The 9,901-nt window shown below is 36.7% G+C and overlaps 2 long non-coding RNA genes across 2 annotated transcripts; one reads left to right on the top strand and one right to left on the bottom strand.

Annotated features, from left to right (window-relative positions):
- Nucleotides 1-625: 625 nt before the first annotated feature.
- Nucleotides 626-7,751, top strand: LOC109193536. The gene is made up of 3 exons (XR_002056300.1): nt 626-945; nt 3,982-4,147; nt 7,734-7,751. It is a non-coding gene; the product is annotated as an uncharacterized LOC109193536 (long non-coding RNA).
- Nucleotides 2,512-3,121, bottom strand: LOC109193535. Its single transcript, XR_002056299.1, has 2 exons — nt 2,998-3,121; nt 2,512-2,877 (listed from the first exon to the last, which is right to left on the bottom strand). It is a non-coding gene; the product is annotated as an uncharacterized LOC109193535 (long non-coding RNA).
- Nucleotides 7,752-9,901: the final 2,150 nt, after the last annotated feature.

Here is a 9,901-nt window from a genome sequence, read left to right as displayed (position 1 = left end):
CATATTTCTCTCAAACCAAGATTAATATCATGCACATTTTGGTAATTTCACAATAACATTAGTTACCTCATTCTCCTCCCACGCCTTTTACCCCAAATTCATTTCAATTCCGGCCTTCCCTCGAGAGCTAGAAACGCTGCCGGCGCGGCGATGCAGCCGCCGCCTCTATCAGTGACGGCGACCGGCTGCGGCAGCGGCGTAGTGCAATTGGAGTTAACTCCTCCTCCGGCGGCATGGGGGACAACAGCACCGCGATGGCGTGGATTGACGTCATCATTAAGGATCTAATGATATTGCACCGCCTTCGCTTTCTCACCATCGCCGCCGTCGACACCTCTCGCGGCAAACGTTTACGACGATTGGAGAAGGAAGGAAACGCTGCAACCTCAGAGCCTGCGTTTCGGCAACTCAGTAGAAAAGGACCTAAAAAGCCTCATTGGATTGGGTCCGAGTAGAGCCGACCTGTGCAATATATTATGCACATACCGCCATGTGAGACCACCTTCACTGCTTGTGGGCATGAGAAGAAGACTGCGACTGCGCTGCTGAAGGTTTTGACCAATCTAAACACATCGTAACTTTCACTCCCATTTTCACACCTAAACAAAGAAAACGTAGACCAAATCTGAAAAAACAAGAAAAAATAAAAACCATTGAGAACTTTAACAAAAAAGAATAATTTTTTCTTGCAACCTTGAAAAAGATCTCTGCTTTCCACCTTTGAACTCAACTTGTAACCTGCAAAAATAAAACCGGCAATAACTAGTCAATCCATGTTTGTAATTTTTCTCGAAAACACCCGAATTTGGAATACTAAGCTTACAATGATTATACCCACTTCTTTTTTTTTTCTTCTTTCTCGCCATAAAAATCGGATCATAACAGCAACCCAAATGCCAAAGTAAAAGAAAATGAAAAAGAAAAACCCAGGAAAAGATTAATTATGTTGACTCAAAGTATTTTGTCAAAGTTATGTGCAAAAAGAATTTCAGTTCTATAAAGGAATATCAGTACTAAGAGGAATAGTTATTGAAGAATACTAGTTCTAAGGGGATTTGTTGTTGAAGATTTTCTAGTTCTATTTTGATTAGGAATAGTTTGTTATTCACGAATCTGTTAGGAATAGCTACTATAAATAGGGGATGTTCTTTATTGTAGATCTCAAGCATTCAACTTTAATCTTGTGAGGTACGAGAGTCTTTGAGAATAGGATACTAAATTCCCCTAGAAAGTAGTACATGTGTTTAGGTTTCAATAGTTTGGTAGGAAAGATCATTCTATTGTGTAATCTCAGGTTACAAACAGTGTACTTTAAATATTGAGCTTTTAGTGGATTTAGGCAAGTTCTCAAATTGAGAAGTGCCTCGCAGATTAGGGTTGTTTGCCCGAACTGCGTTACAGATTATTTGTGTTACAACTTCAGTTTCGGTGCTGCGCTTTACAAATTTTCAATTGGTATCAGAGCCAAACTGCTTAAATTATTAGCAGGATCCTAATGGAGTTTCCCAGAGAAGGACTGTCAAGCACCAGGCTCCCTGCTCTCTTTGGTACAAATTTCTCCTATTGGAAAGCTAGAATGAAAATCTATATTTTGGCACAAGGAGAAGGAGTTTGGAAAGCCGTTGAGAAAAAATGGAAGAATCCAGTTGATGATAAAGGTAATCAAAAACCTAAAGCGGAATGGAATGAAGAAGAGCGAAGAGAATATAATTACAATTCAAAAACAATGAATGCCATATATGGAGCGGTAAGTGAAGATACTTTCAAACTAATCGCTACCACTGGCATAGCTAAAATTGCTTGGGATATACTATGTGATCATCACGAAGGAAATACTTCTGTTAAGCAATCCAAGCTACAAATGATACAAACACAGTTTGAGAATTTAAAAATGGAAGAAGATGAGGATATCTCACAGTTTAGTGCAAAAGTTTTAGAGATTGCTGGAGATGCGTTTAACCTAGGCGAACCTAGGCTCGTAAAAAAGGTCCTACGTTCCCTACTTGAGAGATTTATGATAAAGGTTACAGCCATCCAAGAAAACAAGGATCTAAACACCTACAAACTCAGTGATCTAATGGGAAATCTTCAAACATATGAGCTTGAGATACTGCAAAAAGGGAAAAATAATGACAAATGAATTGCGCTCCAATCAAAGCAGAAAGAGAGTCCAGAAATTGATACTGAAACCATGGAACAATCAGTTGCTCTCCTAACAAAGAATTTCAACAGAGTTCTCAAAAAATTCAACAAATTTAGAAGCAAAAGTGCTTCAATCAATCAAGGGAACTTCCCAACTGGACAAAATCAATCTATTTCAAAAGGAAGGGAGAGTGTAAAACCTGAAGGAATTCAGTGCTACGAGTGCAAAGGGTTTGGACACATCCAGTCAGAATGTCCAACATACTTTAAAAGGAAGAACAAAACATATGTGGCAACACTAAGCGATGACTCAGATAGTGAAGAAGACACCAACACTAATTTCGTAGCATTCACCGCAAATCATGAGAATGACAACGGAAACGAAAATGATATGCAAGAACTGCTAGAGTCATATACCCAATTGCATGCTAAATGGGAACAAATCATCAAAGTGAATCTAGAGCTCATGCAAGAAAATCAGTTTCTAAAAGGTGAAAAAGAGAGAGAAGAAAAGCGCCTCAAAGAAACTCAAAATGAATTATTAGAATCTAAAAACAGAGAGGCCAAACTGTTACAAGAAATCAAGGCACTAGATGGAAGGCCTAGATCTCCAAATCCAGCGTCCAGTGAAAGCCACTCTTCTGAAAATCCTGAGGTGTCACAACATCACTTTCAACACCGAAGGAGAATAAGATGTTATTACTGCCACAAATTAGGACACATAAAGGCGTACTGCTTCAAAAGACAAAATGATCTCTATTACAGACAAAACAACAGAGATTGGGCAGTACAAAGCAAAAATAACAGTGAGAAAGTATGGGTAAGAAAGGAACAAACACAAGCTGTTGCGTATACCTCAGAAACAAGCCAAGAACAAAGTGTTTGGTATTTTGACAGCGGATGTTCAAGACATATGACAGGAAATCCACATTATCTTGAGAATATCCAGTACAAAAATGAAGGGCATGTCACTTTTGGAGATGGATGAAAAGGACAGATTATCGCAACTGGTACCTTAAATGTCCATGGACTGCCCAGATTACCAAGAGTCTTTTTGGTACAAGGACTCAAAGCAAACCTTATCAGTATAAGTCAACTGTGTGATGATGAACTCAAAGTAGAATTTTCCAAAGAGAATTGTAAAGTCTACAACCAAAAACATGAATGTGTTATGATGGGGAAAAGATCATCTGATAAAAGTTACACATGGGATGGTGATCTAACCTGTCATTAATCTACCATCAATCAAACACCACTGTGGCATCAACTAAGGGGGAGAAAGACAGAGACCAAGGTGTTTGCAAAAAATTTGACAAAGGCGGAGAATGTTGACTCAAAGTATTTTGTCAAAGTTATGTGCAAAAAGAATTTCAGTTCTATAAAGGAATATCAGTACTAAGAGGAATAGTTATTGAAGAATACTAGTTCTAAGGGGATTTGTTGTTGAAGATTTTCTAGTTCTATTTTGATTAGGAATAGTTTGTTATTCACGAATCTGTTAGGAATAGCTACTATAAATAGGGGATGTTCTTTATTGTAGATCTCAAGCATTCAACATTAATCTTGTGAGGTACGAGAGTCTTTGAGAATAGGATACTAAATTCCCCTAGAAAGTAGTACATGTGTTTAGGTTTCAATAGTTTGGAAGGAAAGATCATTCTATTGTGTAATCTCAGGTTCCAAACAGTGTACTTTAAATATTGAGCTTTTAGTGGATTTAGGTAAGTTCTCAAATTGAGAAGTGCCTCGCAGATTAGGGTTGTGTGCCCGAACTGCGTTACAGATTGTTTGTGTTACAACTTCAGTTTCGGTGCTGCGCTTTACAAATTTTCAAATTAGAACAAATTTCAATGTAAGCTGTAAGAAACTTACGTTGCCGGAAGTTCAAAAGTTCTTTATTTCTCCGACGAGTCAGAGGAACAATCGCCGGCGGAAGCTTCTTATTGGAAGCAAAGTGCGAGCACCATACCCTCACTTATAAAGATGAGCTGCTCATTTCAGCACCGTACCCTCGCTTTTCTCCGGCTCAAATCCGGCTGAAATGAATTTGGGAGTAATTAAGGTTATTGTGAAATTATCAAAATGTCCATGATATTAACCCTGGTTTGAGAGAAATCTGACCGGAGGATCAAATTAACTACGGTTTAAAGATTTGAGGGGCCTAATTTAATGAAATTGATAGTGGGGGACCACATTGCAGATTGGGTAACAATTGAGGGACCAAAAGTGTGATTTTTTCTTTTTAATATATTGAAAGTCCATAGTCCACCTTGTATACTATTAAATACTGAACTTTTAATGCACAAAAAATAAACATTTAATATATTAAAAAATGAATCTTATGTCAATGATCCACCTTACGATGTAAATTATAATCCATTTGATTGTTCTCGAAAGTAAAAACATATGGGGAAGTACCCATTTGATTGGGTGTACCTCTATCCTACTATTAGGTGTACAATCTCTTGGGAAAAGTACATACCATGAAAAGATTTGTGGTTCTCATTTATTTAAAGAAGAATTTCATTAGTTCAGACAATTAAACAAGGTTGTCTGTCTCTTTCCTATGTCATATTATTATTTAGAGTATGATGTGTATATTCCAATCCCTGTTTTGGGTGCACGGAGACGAGAATTGTTGTGTTAACCTTCGGGGGTGATGCTGTTGTTGTGAGCCTATACTAGTAGTGGCAAATTTGCTTCTATGGCAGTTGTTATACCACGTCACAACATTTTATTATTTTCACATTATCAACCTAATTTCTCAATAATATAGAAGCGAATTTTATTAGTGCCGATAATAGTGAATGAGGAACCAAACCAAAATTGAGAACGTCATCACCATTGCTCATCATGCGAAGGCCAAGGTGGTTCTCGACGTCTCTAACCAAGATATCTATCGCTGCCTCGTACGATGTTATGGATGTGAAGGGCATGGATATTCACATTATTAACGAACTGGAAGGTGATGCTGGCTCAGTCGTTGGTGTGGATAATCCAATGCAACGTTCATCCCGTTACTAACAAAGCTATGCATTACCTATAAGGCGAATAAGCCGATTTTATAAGTAACGGTCTAGCCTCTATGTTTAGAGAAGTACAAAGACTTTTCAGTGACCCCAAGAAGTCAACTTACTGCTCTGCTAGGTCGAAAAGTAGACTCTCGCCTGTGACCAGAATGAACGTTTACTTCTCGGTTACAAGGCCTAGAGGTGCTTCTGGCGCTTTTCGCTTACGTCCAAGAAGTGGTATCACTTCTTCGTCAATGAAAATCATTTACACCACTACTCGAAAAATCAAGTGGTTTATGATTTATTTTCATTTCAATCACTTTGTCTCAATTTTAAATTTCATACTAGCTCAATTTGGTATTTTTGATAAGGTTAATTTAACACAATTAACAAGATCAAGTCTAACAAATTCTCAAACTAGTTGAATGAGCTTATATACTCGCATCGAGAATATTATTGAAAATATTCTATATACTTGAGCTATGACGCTCACGATTATATAACTTTTCCAATTTCGACAAATTGATTATCCTTGAAATCGTTATCATTCAATCATGAATTAGAACCGAAGTCCTTTACAAGATTTCAAACATGTAACACATTTTGTTACATTCCATTTTTAGCATTTTCCACATAATGCTACGTAATGCACAAAGCATTAACATTGAATCTTTTATACATTCAAAAATTAATTCAATAATTTGCATGCAACCAGCTTCAATTAACATAATGGAACACATTTGTTTTTATTCAATAAAAAAAAAACATATTACAAGAATACTACAACATTTATTGAAAAATAAAAGTAAATACATAGGGAACTAATTTTCAATATTTCTCTCGTAGTAGTCCTTCAACCCGTGTATTTTTCAACCGTTCACTTCTCGAGGGTGGTCCATATACGCACATCGAGTGTACCTGTTAAAGAAACTAGGTTACACTCGTCCAATCATCTACATTCTTTAACGGTAGCGAAGTTGTCCTCAACCTGTTCAACAAGATTGAATTTATCTTCAACCTTTTCACTAGAATGACGGTTCGCTTCATTGTCGCTGCTCACCTTCTTCTCATAATGTTCTAGAAATCAAAGCTTCCTCTTGCCTTTTCCTTGATTACAGTTGAAGTAGTTGTTTACACTACAACAATCATTGAACCATGTAGTGAACACGTTGCCACTTGATCTTTCGTGGCTTTTAGCCGAAACACTAGATATCTCAATAGGCACCAATTGCATGCCACTAATCACTGATTTACCGGTTTGTGAACCAAAATTCTTCGGAACACCATCGTGTGATTGTGCATCTTCCATGAAAATATTACTCTAATCGTTGTTGCTATTTATCGTCATTTTGGATTGTGCAACATTGTTGCCGCTCGGATCATTTAATGTGCAACATGAGCAACATTCATAGTTCCATCTTTCGTGGAGTCTATCGACTTATTCATCATCAAAATTTTATTTTAAGATTGTAGGGCGAATAAGTTGATTTTACAATTGTTAGGAACACATTGTAACAGATTTTGATGATACCAGACTTAGGAGTTTAGACCCCTCAATTCTTTTTATTTTTTTGATTTAGTTAGTCTGCTCAACCATTCGAATATTAACCAAATGGTTACCAGAGTGACTTAAATGTAACATCTGAACGAACACTCGAGGCAACAGTCTCAATACCGAATCATAGAGTAACCTGAGTGGTTAACTCTCTGTTAAAAGAAGAACAACGAGCCGAGATCAACCCGAGGGGTTATATCTCACCAGCTCGAGATGAAGTGTAATCAGAGACGAATGACTATGAAGACAAAAATTCGAAGAGCGAATTGAATACTTTCAAAACCGAGAGGTTGCAAACACCGAATGATGGAAGGGTTTACCTCTTGTGTATTATCAAGACCGAGTGATAAGAAAGATCATTCGAGGAATTAAGAGACGATTGGTAAATTCAACCATCGTATCTGAGAGAACCTAAGCTTCGAGGCATTAACCCAGTTAACAACTCGGTATGACTACTAGAAACATTCTTTGCGCATAAAGTGTCTGAAACCTTAAAGTGAGGAAATATGTCCTAAGAAAGAGTGAATCCTAGGAACATATCCCATGGATGATTTTCCATTAAATGTCTGTCTTTTTTTGCCGAACAAAAAGTAAGTGTTCAATACTTTTTGAGTATTCAACAGCTAGAAAATCTGACAACTCACATACCCTCCAGATTACCCGCTGGTCTCTACACGTTGGTCTGTAGGATTTTTGAAAATAGTTTTCTCCCCAACTAAACTATTTTCTCCTTGCCTCTAAATACCCTCTTCATTAATTGAAGAAGGTGCTGGTCTTTTAAGAAATTTAAGTGCGATAAAGCTTTCAGTTTTCAAGTATTCGTGACCAGTGATCAAGGAGAAGAGAGACAAAAACTTCAACATTTACATCCAGTTCAAGAAATCTTGTGTTACGACTTACGTCAAAAGTGACAATCTAGATCTACTCAAGTCAAGATTTTAGTTGGAGAAGAAGAAACTTTATTTCTTCAACTTTGTAAACTCTAGTCAGAAAAGTAGAAAGATGCGGAGTAAACTATGTAGGAGTATATATATATATATATATATATATATATATATATATATATATATATATATATATATATAGAGAGAGAGAGAGAGAGAGAGAGAGAGAGAGAGAGAGGGGGGGGGGGGGGGGGGATAATGAGTGAGTGAGTGTATTTGTGTTTTGAGAAGGAATATATAAGAAAGTAAAATATTCAAATTTAAATTTAGTGTGGATAAATTAGATGTGTTTGAACAGCTGATTAATCCTTAAACCCTATGCATGAATCCATATGTTTAAAGAGAAAATTATCCTTGTTTATAAGCAATTATTGCTTAACATGTTAGGCGGAATTCATTATCCTAAACGAATGCCCATATACGCAATTATTTTAAATGGCAAAGGCGTATGTAACTGTTGTGAAATAGTCAAGAACATGGAGAAAACAATGAGATAAGGGAGAGAAGAAAACTTTTTACTCATGGAACTGCAGACCACAACTCTCATTCATTAGTATTGCATTTTCTCAATACATACATCCGATAATAATGTACCTAACCCACTAAATAAAGGGGTAGTGGGACACTAAGACAAATGGATAGTGAGATTATGGCCATAAAGTGGTTATATTTACAACACTCCCCCTTGGCCATTATCTTACTATATTCATGTCTCATTACAAACCTTAATAAGAAAACCCTGTGGGAAAAACCTAGTCAAGGCCGGGGAAAAAGAGTACATAATGTATTTCAAAATATGTATTATGCGGGGTTGTCTCACTAAAAACCTTATGCTAAGAAAACCCAGTGGGAAAAAAATTAGCTAAGGGAAATAGAGTACAACCATAAGCCTTCCAGGTATAATCTTCTGGATAACAAATCATAAACATTCAGTGTATGCAACTTTCCCCTTTTTGACATTACTATATCATATTCATGCCTCGTTAAAAATCTCACTAGAAAAACCCAGTGGGAAAAAACCTAGTTAAGAAAAAGAGTATATAATATGTATGCATTCATGTGTTGCACTACCTGCCTCGTTAAAAAACCTTTAATTAAGAAAACAATATCAAAACTCAATTAAAGGAAAAAGAGTACAATTATTGGTCTTCAGGACCTAATCTTCAGGATTATTCAAGTCCAACCTTCAAGATTGATTCAAGTCTAATCTTCAGGATTGATTCAAGTGAATGACACTCCCCCTATAGATAACAATTTTCAAAGTCTACACGTTCTAATATAATCAAAAGATTGTTCCTAAAGAAGTGTAGAAAATGAATATGGTACAATATTCAAGATTGTCACTAGAGTGGACATTCTGTATAACAATCTCGTAACTCTTCTGGAAAACATTCTGTATATCAATCTCGTGACTCCTGGAGCTCACGTGAGTTGCATTTTGACACTATATATGCTCTGTCAAATATTCTTAAACATACACATTTTTATCATTTGTGCAACACAAGCTTTGCTGTCTTCAAATAAAACATTGGGGGTAAAATCATAGCATAACTAGTTCAGGACTTGGCATTATGGGAATCAAACAATATAGCTAGTACCTGAATAGCCTATCTAAATGACATATTCGTTTCTAAAATAAATGTCAAAATCTTTGTATCTCGAAGATACTAGAAGATATGTTAAACCCTTGAAAATGTAGTTTTGTGTGAGTGTTGTATTGGATGGTAAGAAGTAAATGAAGATTGAATCCCCGAGTGTTGTTCTCAAAGGATGGTAAATGGTAAATTTGGAAGCACGGAGATGATGCTAGTGAGGGGATTCAAGCTTATCACATACAAGTTTCAAGAGGAGCATTGTTTGAAAGTAGATTGAGAGCAAAAGTAAAAGAGAGTGCACAAGTAGAAATCAAATAAAGAAGAACGGGCGGAGGATTTCCCCTTCGTTGCAATGTGCCTTAGTGTATAAGATAGGAGTGTGATGAGGTTATGAGGATTGTGTTTTCAAGAGGAGTGTTTCGCAATTCGCCATAGCCATTTTGGCCTCTACGGCCTATCATAGATGAATATGGCACCCGAGTGTCCACAATCTCTATGAGGCAATTTATCAAACATTTAACCTACATTCTTTCCAAGGCTACGCCCTCTTGGATTTAAGGCGGGGATTGTGATTGGACTACAAGGCTATCCTAACCTTAGACATCTCTTGCCTAAGATTAGGAATCCTACACTATTCAAGAAGTTGAACCCCAC

This window comes from Ipomoea nil, unplaced genomic scaffold (assembly GCF_001879475.1).
Source record: "Ipomoea nil cultivar Tokyo-kokei standard unplaced genomic scaffold, Asagao_1.1 scaffold1895, whole genome shotgun sequence".
Classification (NCBI taxonomy): domain Eukaryota; kingdom Viridiplantae; phylum Streptophyta; class Magnoliopsida; order Solanales; family Convolvulaceae; genus Ipomoea; species Ipomoea nil.
This window is presented reverse-complemented; position numbering and strand designations above follow the sequence as displayed.